Source organism: Thalassophryne amazonica, chromosome 10 (assembly GCF_902500255.1).
Source record: "Thalassophryne amazonica chromosome 10, fThaAma1.1, whole genome shotgun sequence".
Lineage (NCBI taxonomy): Eukaryota > Metazoa > Chordata > Actinopteri > Batrachoidiformes > Batrachoididae > Thalassophryne > Thalassophryne amazonica.
The window spans coordinates 117,933,895-117,959,315 of NC_047112.1; the positions used below are offsets into that span (position 1 = coordinate 117,933,895).

A 25,421-nucleotide genomic window follows, 5' to 3' on the forward strand; every position below is an offset into this window, starting at 1 on the left:
GTGTTTATTAACTCGTATTTTTGGGGACTGTGCAGTGGTTGTCATAAAGGTTTGTTTTGGTGTGAACATTAAACGTTATGAGCTGTTTATTTTCTCATAAATGGGGGATTTTTACATTTCCGGATTCCTTATGTGGAAGTAAAAGTTAGTCATGCATTTGGACTTCCAGTCAGTTGTCAACAATGGCAGAAGCGACTTCATGGTGTCACTGCTCCGTGCTGCTCAGGAAACACACAGCTGTACCTCAGCTTTCACTCATTCCGGAGTGACAAAAGTCTCCAAAAGAAATGGGTGAGTGCTGTGTGTGTCACTTCTCAGGTGCTCCTCACACACCTCCACACCAACCTGGGTCATTTCAGTCTCTCTCTCCTGTGCTGTCGCCTTTTCCCCTTCTATCTAGCTCTGCACTGCAGTCTTGTTATCTGTTCCCGGCGCACATGCGCAATCATTGGCAGGGCTGTGGCCGCAGCAAGCACATCATGCTGTCATTCTGTCATGGTTAGGCCCCGCCCTTTGCTCACATTGTATTTCCTGGTCATGTCTTGTCTTTCTCACTTACGCTGCGTTCACACCACATGCGACACGACGCCACAGATTCGCTTCCTTCACCTGGCGATAGACGCACCACCATCGCCCAGTGTGCCGCTCTGCTTGGGCAGAAGCTTTCGCTGCAAAAATTCGCCTGCATCATCAAATAGGAGGAGCTTCCATTCCGCTCACCGTCAAGTCAGCATGGCGGACCTTGATCACACGGAGCTAGTTGCTGTGCTGTATTTGTTGTGGAAAGCCGACAAATGTCGCCAGCGGTGCCGTCGCTGGGTTCACAATATCCTCATGACACGTTCAAAATTCGGGGAGTTTCATCATTTGCTGAAGGGGCTGCATCTGGATGATGGCCGCTTTCAGTGGTACTTCTGCCTCTCCAGGACCCAGTTTGAGGACCTCCTGTCCCGTTCAAGCACACACATGTAAACAAAGGGAAAAAAAAAAAACTGGCTGCCCCTGCAGTTCCTCACTCTCTCTCCCCTCAAACTCTTATCAGTGTGTTATTAACCAGTCACCATTTGTTTTATCATACATCTGTGTAGTTAATAAAATGATCTTCACGGACGATTCGTTCACGCGCACACGTGAAAAAAAAAATAAAAAAAAAAAATTGCTGCTGCGGTGCTGCTCGCTCTCGCCTGAAACTCTGTCATAAGTCCTGCTCACAGGCTGGCTGCCAGACACAGGACATGTCCACATCAAGTATAAACTCCAGACATCTTCACGTCACTACATATCCAGTCCCTGATTGGCCATCGCGCCGTGACAAGACGAAAAAGTTAAGCTTTTTCAACTTGGGGAGGAACGGTGTGGTGTGAACGCGGCATTATACCCTCCAGTCTCGTCTTTCCTCTAGTGTTTGCATCTTGTTTTTATTTCTATATCGTTAGTCTAAGCAGTTTGTGTCACTTTGTGTCTATATTCACCTATGTTCCGTTCTCCACTGCCCCTTTGTGTTTGAGTTGTGTCATTTTGTGTGTGTTCTCCTTGTTCATGTATGTATGTATGTATGCTTCGCTGCTCCCTAGTATAGCATCAGAAATAATATAATATGTGTTTTAGGATATTTGAAATTATCACTTGTGGATAATTTTACCTCGAATACTGGGGGCACCACCTATGACTGACTGGCTGATATTATAACAAGGTTGTAATATCTATAATTTTAGGGTCAGTCAATAGGAAACATTAAAATCAGTCTCTAATCTTCAGTAGTAAGTTCGACATGTCAAGTCCGACCCCCTCTGTAAAACCATACAAAATCACAGACAACTTCACACAATTAAACATTTATTTAACTCAGTCACTAGTTAAATAACAGTACATATCACAGCAAGGTAATATGATGATGATGAATTTCAATGAGCAATTATTATATGGCATTCAGATAATCTGGTTTACTTGCGGGAATTTAAGAATGAATTTCGTCCTAATCATCAGGGAATTTACTTTGGTATTTATTAACGTGAGATAGATAGTGACGGTGAATAGAATTAATTCAATTCAAGTTTATTTATATAGCACATTTAAACAGCTGCAGCTGACCAAAGTGCTTCACAATAATAGCAATATAAAACTGTAAAATATTGACAAAGGAAAAGAATAAAAATCTAAAAGTACAGAATAGCATAGCGGAGCAAAGCATAATACCACTTAGCCAGTGTTGAAAGCCAGGGAGAAGAGATGGGTTTTCGGTCTGGACTTAAACTGTCCCAACAAGAATTAAATAAAAGCCACTCTGTTTTATCTGACACTGTAGGTTTTACTTGGACGCTGTGCAGACTGTTCTCTGTAGGTCAGGAGCTGGGAATTGTCTCATTTTTAGTCGATGATCCGTCCGTCGCACAGCTGCTTCAGGGACCTTGACAAAGAGACTCTGCCGGTCACCCCGCCCAGTTTCGTTGGTTACCGGGGACGCTTTCCGTTGTCAGGCTGTGACTTGCAGCAGCGGTTCAAATCACTGTTGACTCTCAGCTGACCTGGATGTTTTTATCTCTGCAGCGCTTGCAGTTATGGGATCGTCAGAATAAAGGCTTGAGTGTCTTTATTCTATTCGCCAAACAAAAATTCATCTTTCTTCGTCATCTTTGGAAGCCAGATCAAATCACAAAACTCGATACAAAAATAGTTGACTTTGTAAGAAAACTGTTTGCGAGATGAAGTTGGACTTCAAGAAGAAAAAAGGTTTTAATTTGAAAAATTGCAAAAGGAAGTTAAATGCGCCTGTGCATTTAACTTTACAAAAGTTGAGCAAAAGTTAGTAATAAGTTTACACAACACGTGGTTGCAGACAAAGGGTCATAAAAATTTTTTTGGATGGCTAGGCAGCATTTCGAGACCCAAGAAGAGAGAGCGTAAGAGTAAGGGTGCATAAGAGAAAGAGAAGAGAGCGATTCCCCGGGGGCGCAGGCTTTTAAAGCATTAAAAAGCTCCACCCCCAAAGAATTCTGGATGCTGCAGTTTTCTTCTTCGTTCCCTTGTCTAGTTTTATAATACATCAGCGTCTGTTATTCTTAAAATTCCCGCTTACAAACCAAGCAAGTCCTGTATTGCAAAACTCTAGTAAACAATGTCCTTAGAACTATCACACACATGATTATATATGAAAAAAGCACATTGGATAAACTTTCTACAATCTATGATCAAAGCACAAAATACCAGATATATCAATTTCATATGTGAGGTTAAACAATCACATTTGTTTCCTTTTCCTCTTTTTTTTTTTTTTCTGGTTACAACAGCAAAGTACACTTTTTAAAGTGGTTAAACTTTATAATACTGTACAAGTTAGTTACCTGCCCTTCCCCAATTTGTCCAACAGGGGTCACTCTTGGTTCACGGACAGGAAGGGACTGGGTTTTGAATTTCATTGTAAAATATTATATTTGTCAATCCTGCATTGATTTGAACAAGACAAACTGCAGCGTGATTCCCAAGTTGATGGCAGTTCATCTGTGGTATGATTTTACTTTAATCTTGTTGTAAAGACAGTTTTTAGACTTTGGAAAAGTAGGTCTTTCTGGGGTCTGTATTTTTTAGATGAGAAAGGAATTGGCAACATCTGTTTTCGGTACTGATAAGGAGATTCACAGCTTCGTGAGGAATGCACTTCAGAGAATCTTAAATCCTGTTAGTGGTGAGAGGTGATGACAGTTGGCCCTCGTGTGCTATGGTCAGGAAAGCCTCCTTTTGGCAACTTGATATTTCCCAGATCTTGAGCTGTCCTTGAAGAAATTTTACGACTTTTGCTTAACGCAAACTTAGGAAGTTGTTGAATGCAGGCTCCTCACTACATTCCCCCACTTTTTCGACTTTGGGTCTCCAACGTTGAATCGCCAAGACAAGGAAGGCTGCGAAGGTTGGTGGGTGATGTCTTCCACTGGCAGGGAGGCTGTGGAGGGTTAGTGTCAGATTAGCAGATTGGCTTGGCGAGATTACTACATAACTAAAGTGTTTTGACTATGATACCACAACACATATTTGCCTATTTATTTACAGTGACTTGTCGCCGGTTTGGCTAAGCCGAATCCAGTAACTTAGATGTCTGGTCGGGTTCGAGCTCTCGGTTTGAAATTGGGTTACCTTCGATATCCTCGGACTGTTCGGCCGTGCGTCTTTTTCATCGGGCTAGCCTGGCGAGGGCTCTCAAACACCTGGTTGTACCATCTTGAAGGGTGTTGGCGTATCTGCGCACCCACAGAGCTAAGCCGAGGGTAGTTAGGTAACCGGCGATTGTGGCTACGAACAGCAGGGTGTCAGGAGTGGACCATGCATATGATAGGGCTTGGTATGGTCTGAGATCTTGATTTCAAATCTCTTTCAAAGCCTTATCTTTCGGGGCCACATTGATGACCTGAGAGCCTTCATACTGGATTTTCGCTCGTGTTTGTTGGTCTAGTTTGATAGCAGTTTGGTTATAAAAGTCAGACACTTCAATGACTCCTTTGTATTGGTCCGGATGCAGGTGGTACAGGGATACCTCACCAATGCAGAGCAGGGTGTTTTCGGGTACTGTGACCCACAAGGTCTTTCGAGGGAGCTCGAGACGAGTTGATGTGTCATGACGGTCATACACTACTAGGGCTGATTTTTCAGGGGTGTTAACTAGCCAGCGTGACCTGGCGTGATGGTTGTTCGACAGCGATTCACCCTGGTGAGGGTTTTGAGACTGCAGATGCCGGCGGTGTCGTCTCAAACGAAGGGTTTAGTGGGACACAGATAATGGATATCCTTAGTGACAGTACACATTTTGAGATTCGGCACCAAGTATAGCTCAGGATTAGCATCGTTGAAAGCCACCACGGGTGGTGGGTGAATTTTGAGGTGATTGTCTCCTTGCCAGAGGCCTACGTTCACGACACATTTGAGTCTGTAGATGTTTTCGGTAGTGACAATAGGTAAGTTGATTAGAAACGCCATTTCTAGATCCTCTGGATCTACATAGATTGGAACTGAGTTTCCCAACACGTACGCGAGGTGAGCTTGTAGCGGCGTGACTATGCTATGAGTTGCAGACTCCAGAATTTGGTGGACCAGGGTTAAAGGTACAATGTGGGGTGGAATTCTACCAACGGCGAGGCTGTCAACTGAAGATCCAACGTCCCTGGTCATGTCCGCCATGAGCATACTCAACATCTGTGTGTGTGCATAGTCTTCCTGCAACACTGACGTGAGTTGGTCAAGTACGCCCACGGTCTTTTTGAGCGCATTGGTATGGGTGTTAAGGATTACCATGGTGTCTCGTACGGTTTGTCCGATGGCCTCGAGACCTCCTCTCTGTAAATTAAGCTGAGCCTGTATTTCAGGGATTACCTCTTGAAGCTCGCTAATGTGTCTCTTTACGGCTGTCATTGTGATGGTGTTAACTGCTGATAAGCCAAAACTGAAGAGGGATCCTATAGCTGAGGCTGCCATTAGCAGACCTCCAATGAACCTCTTCTCTCTTTTTGAGTCCACTCAGTTCTGCTTGCATTACCGTGAACCTCTCCATCTGGCGTAGCATGTGGACTATGTCTGCCTCAGCATGCTTCAGGACAGACATGGTCCACCGGCTACCTGCCCAGGAGACCAGGTTCACTGTACTGCTGGAGAAGTTGGCCCCGTACACTTATGTGGGGTCAAGCCTGACGAACACCCTCTGCGTGTGCAATCGGCAGTTCATTATCAATAAACCGGGCTGGTCCTTCAGGACGATGCCCGATTCTGGTCTGAATTCAACCACATCTGAGGATGTGTCTGCGACGGTTGCACCGAGGAGCAGCAGGGTCACGAACCAGGTCATTCTGGCAAACACAACAAACATGGTTAGAAATTTGTCTTAAAATGGTTAGAGATTTTGTTTTTCTTTTCTGGCTTATAGCATAGAGTTTAAGTTATCTGAACTGATTCTCAATTAGAGCGTTAGCCTGTGGGGCTCACCCCCAATACTGTGGTGTTGGTGAGATCACCTGAGTTGTTTCATTTGTCCTGTTGGAAGTTAAAATTATTCTGATAATTTGTCTCGATCGGTGTAACTCAATTGTTTGGGATGTGGCAGGTGTTGATATTTCTTCATTGCTTCCTCTCGACCTAATGAGTGGTTTTACGATTTATCGGCAACTGTGGCACCCCCGGCGAGTTCCATGGGGGTTTTGTGAGGCTTAATTTGGTTGCGGTGTACCCACTTGAAAACTGGTTCTCTTTGACCCTTGCTGACCTTGATTTGGTATATGACGGCAGAGAGTTTGTCAGTCACCAAATACGGTCCGGTCCAAAGGGGTAGCAACTTGTGAGTCAACCTGGATGATTTCTGCCAAAGTTGTCCGAATGAGTAGTACCACACCTTGTTCCCCACTTGTACCTCATGGTGGGACGCCTTCTGGTCATAGTAGGCTTTTCGACCTTCTGCACTTTTGTTCAAATGTTTTTGAACAAAGGAGAAGGTGGCTTTCAGATGTTTAGTCAGGTCAGTCATGCACTGCTGAACAGTGTACGCTGTCGCAATGTTTGCCTCCCCTGGCTGGTACAGCAGGAGGTGGGGGAGCATCATCTGACGGCCTGTCATTTGAAAAGACCCCTCACCCGGATGGCCGGGTGAGGGGTCACCCGGATGGCCATGAGGACCAAGGGAAGTTTCACATCCCAGTCTCTGTGGTTGTCCTTGCGCAGGATGGTCACCACAGTTCGGCTGGCCCTTCCACCTGTCCTGACAACTGAGGGTGGTGGCAGATGTGGAAGTTCGCCTTTACCCCCAGCACTTGCCAGAGTTGTTGCATGACTTCACTGGTGAAGTGGGTGCCTCTATCCGAGTTTATGCGAATAGGTAGTCCAAATCGTGAAAAGATGTGATTCATCAACTGAGACTTGACTGGCAAGATGAGACGTGACTGGCCTCTACTGGTGGTTGGCTCTCACTGCGGTATTGTATCACTTCCTGTTCCAGAGCACAGCAGTGTTTTGCTGTATCTGTTAGCTGTTTAATCTGCGTAGTTAGATTGATCTAGATAACGATTTATTTCACAGCGTAATCTTCACGTGCCTTAACTAAAGCACTCTCTCTGCTGAATCAGCTCTAAATTATTCACACATTATTCACTTTGTGTGTTTTTAGGAATCCGCTAGCTTAGCGCAGCTATTAGCTCTTAACCGGTTTAGCATGGTGGCTTCTCCTGTCTCTCCCGCACTTTTCTGCGCTGGGTGTGAAATGTTTAGTTATTTCTCGGCCTCCTTTAGCAGTAACGGTACTTGTAATAAGTGTAGCTTGTTCGTAGCTTTGGAGGCCAGGCTGGGCGAATTGGAGACTCGGCTCCGCACCTTGGAAAATCCCACAGCTAGCCAGGCCCCTGTAGCTGGTGTGGACCAAGGTAGCTTAGCCGCCGTTAGCTGTCCCCCAGCAGATCCCGAGCAGCCAGGAAAGCAGGCCGACTGTGAGGAAGAAGCACAGTTCTAAACAGAAGCCCCCTGTACACCACCAACCCGTTCACATCTCTAACCGTTTTTCCGCACTCTGCGACACACCGCCGAGGAACAAACTCTGGTTATTGGCGACTCTGTTTTGAAAAATGTGAAGTTAGCGACACCAGCAACCATAGTCAAATGTCTTCCGGGGGCCAGAGCAGGCGACACTGAAGGAAATTTGAAACTGCTAGCTAAGGCTAACCGTAAATTTGGTAAGATTGTAATTCACGTCGGCAGTAATGACACCCGGTTACGCCAATCGGAGGTCACTAAAATTAACATTGAATCGGTGTGTAACTTTGCAAAAACAATGTCGGACTCTGTAGTTTTCTCTGGGCCCCTCCCCAATCGGTCCGGGAGTGACATGTTTAGCCGCATGTTCTCCTTGAATTGCTGGCTGTCTGAGTGGTGTCCAAAAAATGAGGTGGGCTTCATAGATAATTGGCAAAGTTTCTGGGGAAAACCTGGTCTTGTTAGTAGAGACGGCATCCATCCCACTTTGGAAGGAGCAGCTCTCATCTCGAGAAATCTGGCCAATTTTATTAAACCCTCCAAATCGTGACTATCCAGGGTTAGGACCAGGAAGCAGAGTTGTAGTCTTACATACCTCTCTGCAGCTTCTCTCCCCCTTCCATCCCCCCAATACCCCATCCCCGTATTTATTTATTTATTCAATGTTTTACCAGGTAAGTCAATTGAGAACACCTTCTCATTTACAATGACGACCTGGACAAGAGGCAACACAACAGCAGGAGAGAATAACAGATTCACAATCTCCACATACAACAGTGAAAAACATACAGTAAAACAACTGCAGAAACAACAACAATAAAACAGAAAATGTTAAGAATTAAGATATACAATATTAAAAACATGTGCAATGGTCCTGCAAAATGTTAGAAATTGAGTTTTTAAAAGTAGATAGAGGTAAAAACAAACTAAGCTTTAGAGACTGTTGTAAGTTGTAAGTAGACTGTGCGAACGTTTGGGACCACCAGACTGATGTAAGTGCTGGAGTGGAGAGCGTGACTGGAAGTGTGGATGTTTAGTAAAGAGCTCAAATAGGACGGAGCCAAGCCAGTCAAACATTTGTAAATACACAATAGCCAATGGATTTGTCTACATGTGTGGAGAGAGGGCCACTTCACCATTGAGTACAAGTCACAGTGGTGCATGTTGAAAGGTGCACCTGTAACAAAGCGTATGGCAGCATGATATACAACATCAAGTTTGTGGAGTAGAGTCTTTGATGCCATTCTGTAAACTAAGTCTCCATAATCAAGGATGGGGAGAACTGTAGTTTTTACCAAAAGCTCTCTTATTGGGCGAGTGAAAGTGTTTTTGTGGCGGTATAAAAAGCCAATTCTCGCCTTTGCTTTGGTGAGCAGATTAATGATGTGGGTTTCAAAAACTAGAGAGTTATCAAGCCATACACCTAGATACTTATAGTGCGAGACAGTCTGAATTTCTGATCCATCCAGGGATACAATTTTACCTGGACTCTCAGGGAGCGGGAGGTTTCTGTTAAAGAACATACATTTGGTTTTTCTTGTATTTAACGTTAAGTCGAAGCTCAGAAAAGGCATGTTGAAGTGAAATGAAGCTGTCTTGGAGCAAAGACAGACTAGTGTTGAAACAGGGACTATGCGGATACAGAATAGTGTCATCTGCATACAAATGCATTTGACACTGACCTGCAGCATATGTGATATTATTTATGTAAATATTGAACAGGGTGGGGCCTAGGATGGATCCTTGAGGCAGGCCTTTGTGAAGAGGTAGGGGTTCTGAGAGGGCCCTTCAACTCTCATCGCCTGCATACGCCCAGAGCAAAAGCTTTTAAACCATGTAAGACTCCAGGTAATCTAGCAGCTGTAAGTTGACAGTTTTTTCAAAGATTTTTGAAAGACAGGGTAAGATGGAAATTGGCCTGAAGCAGTTCATGTCACTGTTGTCTCCTCCTTTAAATAGAGGAGTGACCGCAGCAGATTTCCAATCTTTTGGAAAAACCCCAGTCTGTAAGGAAAGATTGAATAGTCTACAGATGGGGGCTGCTAAAATGTGAGCTGCTACTTTCAAAAAGAAAGGCTCTAGTGAATCGAGTCTGGCAGATTTGGAAGTGTCCAGTCTCAGCAGTTCATTGAGCACTTCAGATTCCAGGATGGGATGGATAGAGAAGACAGGTCTATCAGGGGCTGATTGGGGTTGTTTCACAGGGGTTGTGGCCTGAGATAAAAGGTCTGTATGGCCAACCTGAGCAAAATGTTTATTAAAATTGTCCATAATTTTTGCCTTATCAGTGATAACCACACCATCAGCTTTGATCATGATTGGCAGACAGGGACTTATTTTCATATTTTCCATAGACTTAATTGAACTCCACATTTTTTTAGGGTCAGCACTACTAGCGAGTAATTGCTCTTTAAAATGAGTAACTTTTGCCCTTCTAATTGTCTGAGTGCATTTGTTTTGGCCAGCTCTATAGGTCTGCCAATCTGATTGTTTATTAGAGAATTTAGCTTTTTGCCAAAGATGGTGTTTCTGACAGATGAGCTCAGCTAAATCTGGTCTAAACCAAGGACTATATCGATTTTTTACTCTTATTTTTCTTAGGGGAGCATGTTTGTTTAAAATTGAAGTGAACAAACTTTTGAAATGTGACCAGGCAACTTCAACATCAGGGATAAAATCAATGCTGTGCCAAATAACTTGGGATAGATCATGCAGGAAGGCCTGCTAGTCAAAATGTTTTGTTAGCCGTTTGAATATAATCAGAGGTGGGGTTTGTGGAGTAATGCTCTTGCGAACACAGGCTATGATACAGTGATCACTTAGACTTTGACAGAATACACATGAGACATATTTATCAGGTCTGTTAGTAAGTATAACATCAATCAGTGTCCCAATGTTCATAGACCTGGAGTTATACCTGGTGGGGCTTGACACAATCTGGGACAAGCCAAGTGCATCTAATTGTAACTGCACTGATCGTAGAGGGTTAAGAATGTCCCAGTTCAGGTCCCCAAGCAAGATGAATTCTGAAGTAACATAAGGAGCAATGAGCTCAATGATAGCAGGGAGAGCACAGGCAGGTGCTGAGGGTGGTCTGTAGCAACCAGCAACAATGATAGAGAAGTTTGTAGAGGTTAACCTTCATGATGACCAACTCAAATTGCTTTGCAACAGATTTAGATGTTAACACTGAGCAGTGTAAATTTGCCTTGGAATAAATGGCTACTCCACCCCCCTTGGAACTTCTGTCCTGGCGAAATATATTATATCCAGGGATATAGAGAGAGAGAGAGAGAGGTAGAGACGGTGCCTGCTCCTAGACCACCAATAACCAGTAAAAATCTATTTAAGCATAAAAATTCCAAAAAATAAAAAATAAATAAATAATATAGCACCTTCAACTGCACCACAGACTAAAACAGTTAAATGTGGTCTATTAAACATTAGGTCTCTCTCTTCTAAGTCCCTGTTACTAAATGATATAATAATTGATCAACATATTGATTTATTCTGCCTTACAGAAACCTGGTTACAGCAGGATGAATATGTTAGTTTAAATGAGTCAACACCCCCGAGTCACACTAACTGTCAGAATGCTCGTAGCACGGGCCGAGGCGGAGGATTAGCAGCAATCTTCCATTCCAGCTTATTAATTAATCAAAAACCCAGACAGAGCTTTAATTCATTTGAAAGCTTGACTCTTAGTCTTGTCCATCCAAATTGGAAGTCCCAAAAACCAGTTTTATTTGTTATTATCTATCGTCCACCTGGTCGTTACTGTGAGTTTCTCTGTGAATTTTCAGACCTTTTGTCTGACTTAGTGCTTAGCTCAGATAAGATAATTATAGTGGGCGATTTTAACATCCACACAGATGCTGAGAATGACAGACTCAATTGGCTTTGCTCAAAATGTAAATGAGTCCACCCACCACTTTAATCATATCTTAGATCTTGTTCTGACTTATGGTATGGAAATAGAAGACTTAATAGTATTCCCTGAAAACCCCCTTCTGTCTGATCATTTCTGATCATTTTACATAATTATTGTATGGCCTTGCCTTACAATATAAAGCGCCTTGGGGCAACTGTTTGTTGTGATTTGGCGCTATATAAAAAAATTGATTGAATTGATTGAATTGAATTTCTTAATAACATTTACATTTACTTTAATGGACTACCCAGCAGTGGGGAATAAGTTTCATTACAGTAGAAGTCTTTCTGAAAGCGCTGTAACAAGGTTTAAGGATATGATTCCTTCTTTATGTTCTTCAATGCCATATACCAACATAGTGCAGAGTAGCTACCTAAACTCTGTGAGTGAGATAGAGTATCTCGTCAATAGCTTTACATCCTCATTGAGCACAACTTTGGATGCTGTACAGGGCTGTACAGTGCGAGTGTTTTGCTTGCATATTGCGCCTAAAATTTGATTGTGCGAGGAAAAAAATAAAATGGGTGCACGTGTGCGAGAATATATTTCAACCCTTTCATTCGCATTTTGCTCCTAAAATAAATACAGTGGTCCCTTGCTATAACGCGGTTCACCTTTTGCGGCCTCGCTGTTTTTCGCAGATTTTTTTTAGTTCAATTTTGCATGCTTTTTTTTTTTTTTTTTACAGTGCATTGTGTTCCGCGGCCTCATCAAGCAGCCGGTCGCGACACCGCGAAGGGAGAGCATGCGCATTGTGTTCTGCTTGCCTGTTTATAAGAATCTTCTCGCCCAAAGAGCGTCAACAACTACCCATAACTTTGTTCTACACTCGGAAAAAGACACCTGCAGCGAGGTGTGAGTCAGTGGAAAAAGATGTGACAGCGCAGCAGCGCCAGGATGAAGAGGCGCGGTCAGAGGAACTGTGAAATACTGGTCAGTCACTATTAATAATTTCTTATGTGTCCAACCTCGTACGTTGATCGTTAAAATTAAATTTGTTAGTTCTAAAAGCCATCATAATTATTTATAGGAAAACGTTCTATTTTTATTTCTCAAACAAATGTTTGGGCCTGAAAACAGGTTGGTCTTATTTTTCTACTCAGGTTTGAACTTTGAGAGTGTTTACACACGAGAGAAAAGTGAGAAAATGTTCATGCCTAATTGAGAAAAGTGTATAAAGTGTGTAGTGAGGGGTTTTACAGCTTTAAAACGTCTATAATAATTGTAAAAAATAACGCTGGCCACTTCGCGGATTTCCCCTCTCGCGGGCTATTTTTAGAACGCAACTCCGCAATAAACGAGGGACCACTGTATATCCCATAGAGAAAACCATTCCCACATCTGTACAAATCGACAAGAGTCTACAACTTAATATTTCCTTTTTTATCCTTCCCTTGTAAAATGTGACCGAGCGGAGAAATGTAGACCTCTTGTGATGACGTCTCAACTGCTCAGAATTGGATTAAGAGCACCAAAAGAAGCAGCCTAGCGGTCTCCACCACTGAAGACCTCATGAGGATCACCCTGGAGGGGCCAGCTTTAGAGGACTTTGATCCACATCCTGCTGTGGACCGTTGGTTGAATGTAGCTAAGAGTAGCAGGCGACCTGAGTTTAAAAAGTGGGACCGGGGTGTTATGTGTGTGTGAGGGTTTAAAATAATACAAGAAATACACAGCAAAAAGTAATGAAATGGACAAAAGCAATTATGTAAATAACAATAGAAAAGGAAGTAAAAAACAATGAAATAAATACAATAGAATCATATAAAATGTGCATGTGTGTGTGGAAAAGGTACTCTCTGTACAGTATGTGTCTTTGCGTTAATAATAAAATTGTATCAAGAAATTTCACAGTGCTCCTAAATTTTTATCTGTGCTCCTAAATTTTTTCATTTAGGAGCACCTGTGCTCCTAGTGAAAAAGCTAAGTGTACAGCCCTGCTGTAGCTCCTCTGAAAAAGAAAAAGAGAGCCTTAAATCAGAAATGCTTGTCTCCGTGGTATAACTCACAAACTCGCAGCCTAAAGCATATAACCCGTAAGCTGGAGAGGAAATGGCATCTCACTAATTTAGAAGATCTTCATTTAGCCTGGAAAAAGAGTCTGTTGCTCTATAAAAAAGCCCTCCGTAAAGCTAGGACATCTTAATATTATTCATCATTAATTGAAGAAAGTAAGAACAACCCCAGGTTTCTTGTCAGCACTGTAGCCAGGCTGACAAAGAGTCAGAGCTCTATTGAGCCGAGTACTCCTTTAACTTTAATTAGTAATGACTTCATGACTTTCTTTGCAAATAAAATTTTAACTATTAGAGAAAAAATTATTCATAACCATCCCAAAGACATATCTTTATGTTCGGCTGTCTTTGGCTAGACTCCTTCTCTCCGATTGTTCTGTCTGAGTTATTTTCATTAGTTACTTCATGCAAACCATCAACATGTCTATTAGACCCCATTCCTACCAGGCTGCTCAAGGAAGCCCTACCATTATTTAATGCTTCGATCTTAAATATGATCAATCTATCTTTATTAGTTGGCTATGTACCACAGGCTTTTAAGGTGGCAGTAATTAAACCATTACTTAAAAAGCCATCACTTGACCCAGCTATCTTAGCTAATTATAGGCCAATCTCCAACCTTCCTTTTCTCTCAAAGGTTCTTGAAAGGGTAGTTGTAAAACAGCTAACTGATCATCTGCAGAGGAATGGTCTATTTGAAGAGTTTCAGTCAGGTTTCAGAATTCATCATAGTACAGAAACAGCATTAGTGAAGGTTACAAATGATCATCTTATGGCCTCAGACAGTGGACTCATCTCTGTGCTTGTCCTTATCAGGTTGTCCTAAAAGTTCCCTGAAAAGCCTTCAGTTAATTCAAAATGCTGCAGCTAGAGTACTGACAGGGACTAGAAGGAGAGAGCATATTTCACCCATATTGGCCTCTCTTCACTGGCTCCCTGTTAATTCCAGAATAGAATTTAAAATTCTTCTTCTTACTTATAAGGTTTTGAATAATCAGGTCCCATCTTATCTTAGGGACCTCATAGTACCATATCACCCCAATAGAACGCTTCGCTCTCAGACTGCAGGCTTACTTGTAGTTCCTAGGGTTTGTAAGAGTAGAATGGGAGGCAGAGCCTTCAGCTTTCAGGCTCCTCTCCTGTGGAACCAGCTCCCAATTCGGATCAGGGAGACGGACACCCTCTCTACTTTTAAGATTAGGCTTAAAACTTTCCTTTTTGCTAAAGCTTATAGTTAGGGCTGGATCAGGTGACCCTGAACCATCCCTTAGTTATGCTGCTATAGACTTAGACTGCTGGGGGGTTCCCATGATGCACTGTTTCTTTCTCTTTTTGCTCTGTATGCACCACTCTGCTTTTAATCATTGGTGATTGATCTCTGCTCTCTTCCACAGCATGTCTTTTTCCTGATTCTCTCTCCTCAGCCCCAACCAGTCCCAGCAGAAGACTGCCCCTCCCTGAGCCTGGTTCTGCTGGAGGTTTCTTCCTGTTAAAAGGGAGTTTTTCCTTCCCACTGTTGCCAAGTGCTTGCTCATAGGGGGTTGTTTTGACCGTTGGGGCTTTTCTGTAATTATTGTATGGCTTTGCCTTACAATATAAAGCACCTTGGGGCAACTGTTTGTTGTGACTTGGCGCTATATAAATAAAATTGATTTGATTTGATCAACAAATAGGCTGTTGTCAAGGCTGTATTGTTCGACGCCGGTAGACATTCCAGTCATTTGGTGAAGTCACATGTAACAGTGAGGAAATATTTGTTTTCTCTTGCAGACTTCATGAGGGGTCCTACCCAGTCAATTTCCAGATCTGACCAAGGGAAGGAAATACCTGTTTTCTGTAAGGGAGCTCTGTGAATCGGGTTCACAGGTTGAAACTGGCAACAGACCAAGCAGCCTTTGATGTAATCGCTCACATCCTTCTGCATTTTTGGCCAATATGCCACCTGTCGTATCGTACTGTATGTTGCTTTCGTTCCTCTGTGACCTGTGCATGCTGAATGGTGCCCGTGCACCAACAACACCCCCTGGTGGTTACGAGGAACCACTAACGCAGGTGAAGAGAGATCCTTGGAAGCATAGAACAAGATGCCATGGAGCACTTGTAGGTTATCTCAGGCGTGGTACAGTTGTTTCAAGTCAGGGACGGAAGCAAATTCAGCCTAAGTGAGTGGGTGAACTTGAGGATCAGTGAGGTGTAGCACCATTTTGTTTATGGCCGGATCCAGAGGCTGGAGTGAAGCCAGGTCAGAGTAGGAGAAAGCTAGAGCGACCAAGGCTGTTATGGGGACGGGGGCCATGGCAGGGTGTGTGGTAGCAGTCCTGGCATGGGTCACCACAGCCACAGCATGGGTGGGTGGACGGGGCAAAAGTGCCTCATCAAATGCCCACGCCGTGCCGCCCAGAGCGCCTTGCTTGGCTAGTGTGTCAACCAAGTTATTAAATTCTTTGTCTTGGCCTGGTGTGCGGGAGTGATCTCTGACATTTTTCCAGTATATCTGGAGGTCGTGCGTCGTTATGAGGTGGTCACAAGCCGCAAACAGTTCTTTGCGTTTGACCGAATTTCTGTTGGAGATCACGAAACCATTGTGTTTCCAGCCAGGTAGATGGCATATAAAGCTAAGGTGTGCATAGGTCGAGTCTGTGCATAGCACAAATGTTTTGACATTTTGCGCCACAGCTAACTGGCATGTTATGAGTATGCCAGCAATTTCAGCATACTGAGAGGACTGTGGTCCCAGCTGAAACTTTTGTGGCTCATGTGGTGTGTTGTCAATCCACGCGACCCCCATTCCTGTCCGGGCGACTGTTTCATGGTGGAATGAGCAGCCATCCACGTACGCCGTGATCATGCCTCGGCAGGCATTGTGGTCAAAGTAATGGTGATTAGAGGAGTCGGGTGGTGACACGTCTTCATTCAACGGGGTCGCAGCCAGTGTGTCTTCGGTGCAACTCTGGCAAGCAGCTAACCCTGTGCCTAGGGGAGTTTTGCGGTCTTGTGCATACCGCACCTCCATGTCAAAACTTTGCAGTGCTATCAACCAAGAGGCAACTTGTAAGTTTGTTACTACACCTTCTTGTAGTCTTTGACTGCTAAGGAATGTCACTGGTTGATAATTGGTTTCTACAATGACTTTTTGTCCGCCCAGATAAGTGGCTACAGTCACTGAATTTAAGTTCCAGCGGTTGTCGTGTTTTGGTCGCATATGCGACCACTCGCCTATCTTTGTCGTACATCTGGTACAGTCCTGCGCTTAGGCATTGATTGGAGAATCCCACCTCTAGGTGGAATTCTTTGCTACAATTGGGATATGCTAGGCATGGGGCTAAGCAGAGTTTGTCTCCCATAGGAATGGCGTATCATTTTTGAGCAGGTCTGTCAGTGGTTTCGCCAAATCTGCATAGTTTTCAATGAATTGGCAGGAGTAGTTGCACACTCCAAGAAAGCTGCGCAGTTCTGTTAGGTTCATAGGCGTTTCGATGTTGGTGATGCCTTGGACTCATCCAACTTGTGGTTGCACTCCATCTGGCCCGACAAGGAGGCCCACATAGTTGACCGTGGTCAGACACCACTGACACTTTGAGGGTGAGATTTTTGCACCAGCAGTCGTGAGTTGGCCCAGAATGTGGTCTATCTCCTCCAAATGTGTCTAATGTGGAGTTTTGCATTAAGATGTCGTCAACATAGATAAGGGTGCCTCGCTCGTTAGCATCGGGGCATGCCTTATTCAAGAAGATGTTGAATTCTGCATCTTGCACCTTGTCTTGTCTTATGATCCCTTTTCCCAATAGATCATCTATGATTTCCTGTACAGGCTCATAGGATGCCAAAGGAATTTTGTACTGCTGCACGAAGCTGGGCGGCGTGTTTGGAGGAGTTGGGATACGCACAGAGTGGATGTGTGTGAGTCCATAATCCAATGAATCATTGGCAAAGGACGCTCGGTATTTATCAAGTAGATCTCTCAGACGTCCTCGCTCCTTATCATTCTTTAAAGCATCTGCTGCTACTAAGACTTGTTCTACTTGAGATGCAAACTCAGAATCAGAACCTTGGTTAAGGTTCAGAGCTGGTTCAGTGTCATCTACAGAATTTGTTTTGTTCTGAGAGTCAACCGTGAGGACCGTAAGGGTCTGGAGGACCATCTGGTCAGGGTCGTCAAGGTCTATTCTGCCGACAGTGTCTTTCTCAGAGATGATCGCTGGAAATACAGCGACCGCTCCTGGGGGTTTGGAAAAGACAACCCCCCGTTGTAGACAGGGGAGAAGTGATGGAGGGACTTGGCCAAGAACTGGGATGTTCAGCTCAAAGTCCTGAAATTCAGTGCTGATTAACCAGCCCAGTGGGGTGGCCTTGGAAGTCAGGATGTCTTCGCCAGTGTCGTTATGCACCACCAAGCAAGTTGTCTGGCTTCTTAGGCTCAGAAGTGGGGTGGCTTCGAGAGACAGTCCCAGACTGGTGAAGAGTTGGGATGGCTGGAAGACTATCTGCGAGAGCTGGAGCCATTGTCCTGGATGTATCACGAGGTGGAGTGGTGCATTTTTCAGGTTGGCAGGTATCGTGATATGACCATCACTCACTACCTGGCATGCGTCAGGGATCAATTACCCAGACTTTAGATACTCTGGATCGGAGTAAGCAGGGTCGTAGTGTGCTCTGGTCAGAGACCAGAGGACCTGATTTACTCTGTCAACCTGTACCTCCAATCGGACAAGGAGGTCACCTCCTATGTAGACAAAGTGTGGTAAGTTTGGAACGACTAAGAATGAGTGGCTCAATTCTTGTCGGTTCCAGCGTGTTCTGAGTGTGCAGATTCCAGTTGCCTTGAGTATGGTCTGGGGTAGAGGGTCCTTTGGAAAACGGAAAGATTTTTCCACATATAAAATGTCTGGATTGGATTTTTCACGGAGTCAAACAGACTTTGACTAATAGCTGATCTTTCGGCCCAAAGAGCCAGAGCTACATCAGCAGTGTGTGTGTTTTCCAAATGGAGACCATCTACTACCGGAGGGCTGTACTCACTCGCGTTAGTATCCTCTGACAGCGTATAGAGGAAAGTGTCGGCCAGCAGTGCATCTAGGGGCCATGAAGCATTCCGCGGGTCTACAGTTGACGGGATGTTCGCTGTGACTGTGTCGCGTGGGGGTTCTACAACCCCTGGTAAAAATGATGGAATCACCGGCCTCGGAGGATGTTCATTCAGTTGTTTAATTTTGTAGAAAAAAGCAGATCACAGACATGACACAAAACTAAAGTCATTTCAAATTTGCAGGTTGGAGCCTTGTCATGGACCATTTTCTTCAACTTTCTTCAACAAGATTTTCAATTGGATTAAGATCCGGATTATTTGCAGGCCATGACATTGACCCTATGTGTCTTTTTGCAAGGAATGTTTTCACAGTTTTTGCTCTATGGCAAGATGCATTATCATCTTGAAAAATGATTTCATCATTCCCAAACATCCTTTCAATTGATGGGATAAGAAAAGTGTCCAAAATATCAACGTAAACTTGTGCATTTATTGATGATGTAATGACAGCCATCTCCCCAGTGCCTTTACCTGACATGCAGCCCCATATCATCATTGACTGTGGAAATTTACATGTTCTCTTCAGGCAGTCATCTTTATAAATCTCATTGGAACGGCACCAAACAAAAGTTCCAGCATCATCACCTTGCCCAATGCAGATTCGAGATTCATCACTGAATATGACTTTCATCCAGTCATCCACGATTGCTTTTCCTTAGCCCATTGTAACCTTGTTTTTTTCCTGTTTAGGTGTTAATGATGGCTTTCGTTTAGCTTTTCTGTATGTAAATCCCATTTCCTTTAGGCGGTTTCTTACAGTTCGGTCACAGACGTTGACTCCAGTTTCCTCCCATTTGTTCCTCATTTGTTTTGTTGTGTATTTTCGATTTTTGAGACATATTGCTTTAAGTTTTCTGTCTTGACGCTTTGACGTCTTCCTTGGTCTACCAGTATCCTTTGTGCAATGCAATCGAAGAGATTAATAAACATGTGGATCAAAGAGAATTAGTAACAGGTCTATTTGTTGACTTTAAAAAGGCTTTTGATACAATCAATCATACCATATTATTTAAAAAGTTGGAACTTTATGGGATTTGGGCCATACAATAATATGTCAATTATTGTATGGCCTTGCCTTACAATATAAAGCGCCTTGGGGCAACTGTTTGTTGTGATTTGGCGCTATATAAAAAAATTGATTGAATTGATTGATTAGAGGAGTGGCTCTGAACTGGATTAAAAGTTATTTGCAAAACCGGCAGCAGTTTGTTAAAATCTGGGACTGCGGTTCTACATATCTGGACATTGTTTGTGGAGTTCCCCAGGGCTCTGTGCTGGGACCAAAATTATTTATTTTATATATTAATGATTTATGTAAAATTTCCAATGTGTTTAAAGCAGTTTTCTTTGCTGATGACACAAACCTGTTTTGTTCTGGAGAGAATTTGCAGCAATTATTCTTTGATTTGAGAGTTGAAATGATAAAGCTGAAGAGCTGGTTTGACATGAACAAATTGTCATTAAATTGGTCAAAAACTAAAATGATGTTATTTAGAAATTATAAATTGGATGTACAAATTCAGTTAAATATACTTGGGGTGAATATAGATTGTGTCAAGGAAAATAAGTTGTTAGGTGTGATTATTGATGATAAAATTAACTGGAAAGCTCATATTCATCATATTCAAAAGAAAGTTTTTAAAAGTATTGCAATACTGAATAAGGCAAAGTATATTCTAGATGGTAAATCACTACATACTTTGTATTGTGCATTGATTGCACCTTATTTGACATACTGTGCGGATGTTTGGGGTAATAACTATAAAACTACATTACAATCATTATTCATCCTTCAAAAAAGAGCATTAAAAATAATTCATAATTCAGGGTTTCGGGATCATACCAATCCGTTGTTTATTAAATCAAAGATATTAAAACGTTACGATATGATTTCATTTAAGACTGTTCAGTTGATGCATAAAGCAAGAAATAAACAATTACCTCTCAGAATTCAAGAATATATTACGCTGAGAGAAGGAATGTATAATTTAAGGGGTACGTTTTATTTTAAAATTGCAGGCGCTAGGACGAGTAGGAGGTGCTTTCGTGTTTCCATTTGTGGCCCAAAAAAAATTGAATAATTTACCAGAGGAACTTAAGCAATGTCCAGATATTAACCGGTTCAAACATTTATACAAACAAATGGTATTTTCTAGATATGTATTAGATTAAAAGGTTTGAGTTGTGTCATATGTAGAGGCTGTTGTACTGGAACCTTTGTTTTTTTTTGTGAGTTGTCTGGAGAAATATTTGACTTCTTTTATCTGTAACTATGTGCTGCTGTGTTCAGACTGTGTTGGATATAAATGTCTATGAACAGGCATATATGCCTGATTGATTTTATACAGGAGGGTAGGCATGGATAAGCGTTGCTTCTGCCTACACCTTTAGGCACCATGTATTTAGTTTATTTTCTTATATTTCCTTCCGTCTTTGACTTTTTTGTTATGAGTTTGGTCATATGAGTGAATTTCTGCATGGGTGTCTAATTATTATTATTATTATTTTGGCCTTTTCGTCTTCAAACTCCTGGAGGAGGCCTTCATGATCTTACGGATTTCTTGGTGGAGGCTTGAGTCCACATCCTTACTTGAGTGCTTGGACTGGTCTCTTTCTCGGGAGTCTCGGTTCCAAGTACTCTTAGTGTTGCGTCCAGGTGGTCCCTGATGTGGGTGCCAGGAACCCTGTCATCCTTGGGATTGGCCACCTGGGTACTCACATCTGCCATCGGGGTGATCTTCCCATGTGGTGGGCTTCTCCCACTGTCTGGGTTTGAATTTATTACCCCGATTTTCAACAGTTTCGGAGCCCTCTCTGGTTCCGAAGTCACTTTGGTTTTGTGGGGACCACTGCGGCTTTGTTTGTGGTCCAACTCGATCCTTGGGTCAGCCACAGACAGATGATTTCATCTGTCGAGGGGAGGTAGTGGCAGAGCCGGTATGGGGCTTAAATGACCCCCCGTAGGTGCCTTCAAGCTCAAGGGTAGGCCGAGGTGCTTCAAGGCTGAAGATCATTTTGTCCTCAGGTTTACCCTCTCTCTTAATTTGTTTAGCAAAACCTTTCACAGCAAGGACACGCAGGTACTGTATGGGAGCCTCACTGGGATCTCCCAGGATTCCCAAATGATGACTCATGATAGGGTGGAGGTTCTCAAGGAACAAGGTTTTAAAATTAAGGTCTTCTTCCATACCTGCTTCATTTCGGGTGTCAAAACAGGTACAGAGAAGCCTGTTATAATATTGCTGGGGCGGTTTGCACCTGCCTGGTTTTTCCGCCATAGCAGTGGCTAGGCCTGTACGAACGGAATGATCCGAATATTCTTTTTCAAATGCTAAGCTAAGTTTAGCAAAGTCTTGTCATACGTCCGCGGCTTGACGCTCAACGAACCGGCTGACCTCGCGGCTGGAAGGCCGCTTGATGAGGTAGATGTAATGTTCACCAGTAGCATGAATGAAATCCCTGAGGTAATAGCGTGTCATTTAAATACGTACATGTGTCAGGGGATCCTCCTGGAGTTGGCTCAAAATGGTTAATGAGCCGTGCAATCTTGTCCTGTTCTCAGTCATTAAGGACTGGGATAGGACGCATATGAGTGGGAAGGAGAGACAGTGTCTCTCGATACCCATGGTAAGGGAGGTTGGAGCTCCCGAGGAGGTTCAGGGCACAACTCCTTGCAGTCTGTGGTGGCGAACGTTTGCATTCTGTTTTCCCACATGACTCTTTGTTCAGGTTCTCCTGGTGGTTGGGAGTTTAATTGGAGTTCACATTTTAATGATTGCAGTTTAGCACTGAGGCACTCATTTTGTTCTTGAGTATCGGCTAAAAGAGCTAGTGTATCTTTCAGACGTCTCAGCACCTCACTATTCTTCAGCTTTTCAGACTCCAAAATGTCTTCATGCTTTCCAGCATGACTCTTCAATGTTTTAAGTTCAATGTACACCTGTTGGAGTAAATCATGAGCTTCTCTTTGTTCCCGCGGTGCGGAACCGAGTTCAATTCGTAACTTCTCAACTTCAGGGTCAAGCTTCCTGAAGGGTTTCTTTTTGGAGTAAGGCTTTTCTTGAGCTCCGGGGTCAGATGGGGTATCTGATTCAGTGGGTTGATCTGAGGAAGCCTCTAGGTCTTCCAATTTTTTTTCAGCAAGGGTCAAAGATTGTTGTTTTAATTGCTGTCACTGGAATTTATTCTCCTCGCACAATTCTGCATTTTGTTCTTTCTGCCTCTTCAGAGAAAGAACTGATTTCTCCATGAGTGATTCTGTGTGTCTGAGCTTTAGGGCTGTGGCAATGGCCAACTTGCCAAGCACTGTTGTCAGGTTTTTCTTTTCCACAGTTGCTGCCAGTGTCTGACTGATGAGTTCAGACATTTCAGCAACTACGTCAACACGGGTGGCTTGTTGCATGTTGTCCATGTAGCAAGACAATATTTCGGCGGTCAGGTCAGATAAGACCTCTTCTAAAAGCTCACCTGAGTCGCTACGACCTTGGCTTTCCAGGTCGGTAGAAGCGCTTGGTTTGTTGTCACTGGGCGCGGCCGTGTTGGCTTTCTGGGGCGGCGGTTAGACAGCGTCCACACCAGAGACAAAACAAAGAATCAACAACAAAATAATAAGATGAGCTATAATAAAAGTATTTACAGATGAACCAGCTGCAGAAATGTGAAATGGATAACTGAGTTAATTGCAGGTGAAACCAGCAGTGGAGAATTCACACAAATGCAAAAGGAAATTTTGAAAGGAGTGTTATTCATAGTATTATGTACACACAAGTAGAAATTTTCCTTGTTTAGTTATTGTGATGTAACACCAATATTCTCTGTTTAGAATTGCTATAGGTTACACGTTAGTAAAGCTTTAGCACTTTCACTTTAAAAAGCAATCACTCCTGAATGAGATGTTCTTTTAAAGAGGTAGTGGGGAGTTATAACAAAAAAAATGTTATTAAATGATTTCTTGATTAATCCTAATTAACTAGGATTGAAATTATAAATAGTAAATGGACTGCATTTATATCACACTTTTCCATCTGCATCAGACGCTCAAAGCGCTTTACAATTATGCCTCTCATTCACCCCGATGTCAGGGTGCTGCCATACAAGGAGCTCGCTACACACCGGGAGCAACTAGGGGATTAAAGGCCTTGCCCAAGGGCCCTTAGTGATTTTCCAGTCAGGTGGAGATTTGAACCCATGATCTTCTGGACTCAAGCCCAACACCTTAACCACTAGACCATATTGACCACCTATAAAGTTCATTAGCTAGTTGTGAAAACAACAAGATTAAATATTAGTGTGTACACTTGATTAATATCACAACAGTAGAATAAAAGAGCAATATTTACAATTAGAATTGGAGAAGTGACTCAAAAGAGTTTAAAAAGATTATTATCCAAGATAAAACTTGATAATAAATGTTTCTGTTAATAGTAGTTATTCTTTTAAATGGCAGAGAACAATTAAAAGTCACGGGAAATTATTTGCATGCAATACAGGCTAGCTACCAGCAGTCGGCAGGCTATACGGTTACTGTAGGTTGTTAGCCGAAGCTAAGCTAACTGGTTAGGCGATTTAGCTGCGGTGATTAGCAGCTGGTTTAGTTCGATTGTTGGAGCCTCGGCGATGGAAAGCAGCTAACGGCCTGTTAGCACGCTACTGCCTCTGGCTTTCCGATAGCTGATTAGTGTTCAATCTGGGTTAAGGGCGGTTAGCACGGCTGGAGAATCTAGCGTGTGTTAGCACTATATTAGCAGGCTAGTACTGTCGAGCGTAGCACTGACAGCTGAGATCGATTGAACAAAATTACACGGAATGATTAACATGCAGGTTTTGTGCAGTTAGTGACCGCTAATGTATTTTAGGATATTTGAAATGATCACTTGTGGATAATTTTACCTCAAATACTGGGGGCACCACCTATGACTGAATGATATTATAGGAAGGTTGCAATATCTATGATTTTAGGGTCAGTCAATAGGAAATATTAAAATGAGTCTCTAATCTTCAGTAGTAAGTTTGACATGTCAAGTCCGACCCCCTCCACACGTTTGAACATTTATTTAACTCAGTCAGGAGTTAAATAACAGTACATATCACAGTAAGACAATTTGATGATGATGAATTTCACTGAGCAATTATTATATGACGTTCAAATCAAATCAATTTTATTTATATAGCGCCAAATCACAACAAACAGTTGCCCCAAGGCGCTTTATATTGTAAGGCAAAGCCATACTGATCCAGCCCTAACTATAAGCTTTAGCAAAAAGGAAAGTTTTAAGCCTAATCTTATAAGTAGAGAGGGTGTCTGTCTCCCTGATCTGAATTGGGAGCTGGTTCCACAGGAGAGGAGCCTGAAAGCTGAAGGCTCTGCCTCCCATTCTACTCTTACAAACCCTAGGAACTACAAGTAAGCCTGCAGTCTGAGAGCGAAGCGCTCTATTGGGGTGATATGGTACTACGAGGTCCCTAAGATAAGATGGGACCTGATTATTCAAAACCTTATAAGTAAGAAGAAGAATTTTAAATTCTATTCTAGAATTAACAGGAAGCCAATGAAGAGAGGCCAATATGGGTGAGATATGCTCTCTCCTTCCAGTCCCCGTCAGTACTGTAGCTGCAGCATTTTGAATTAACTGAAGGCTTTTCAGGAAACTTTTAGGACAACCTGATAATAATGAATTACAATAGTCCAGCCTAGAGGAAATAAATGCATGAATTAGTTTTTCAGCATCACTCTGAGACAAGACCTTTCTAATTTTAGAGATATTGCGCAAATGTAAAAATGCAGTCCTACATATTTGCTTAATATGCGCTTTGAATGACATATCCTGATCAAAAATGACTCCAAGATTTCTCACAGTATTACTAGAGATCAGGGAAATGCCATCCAGAGTAAGGA

At 42.9% G+C, this 25,421-nt stretch overlaps 1 protein-coding gene across 1 annotated transcript in view; it reads right to left on the reverse strand.

Moving 5' to 3' along the window:
- The window catches only part of ubxn6 (UBX domain protein 6), a 70,272-nt gene that overhangs the window by 20,458 nt on the left and 24,393 nt on the right, over positions 1 to 25,421 (reverse strand). The gene's annotated exons all lie outside the window — the stretch shown is intronic.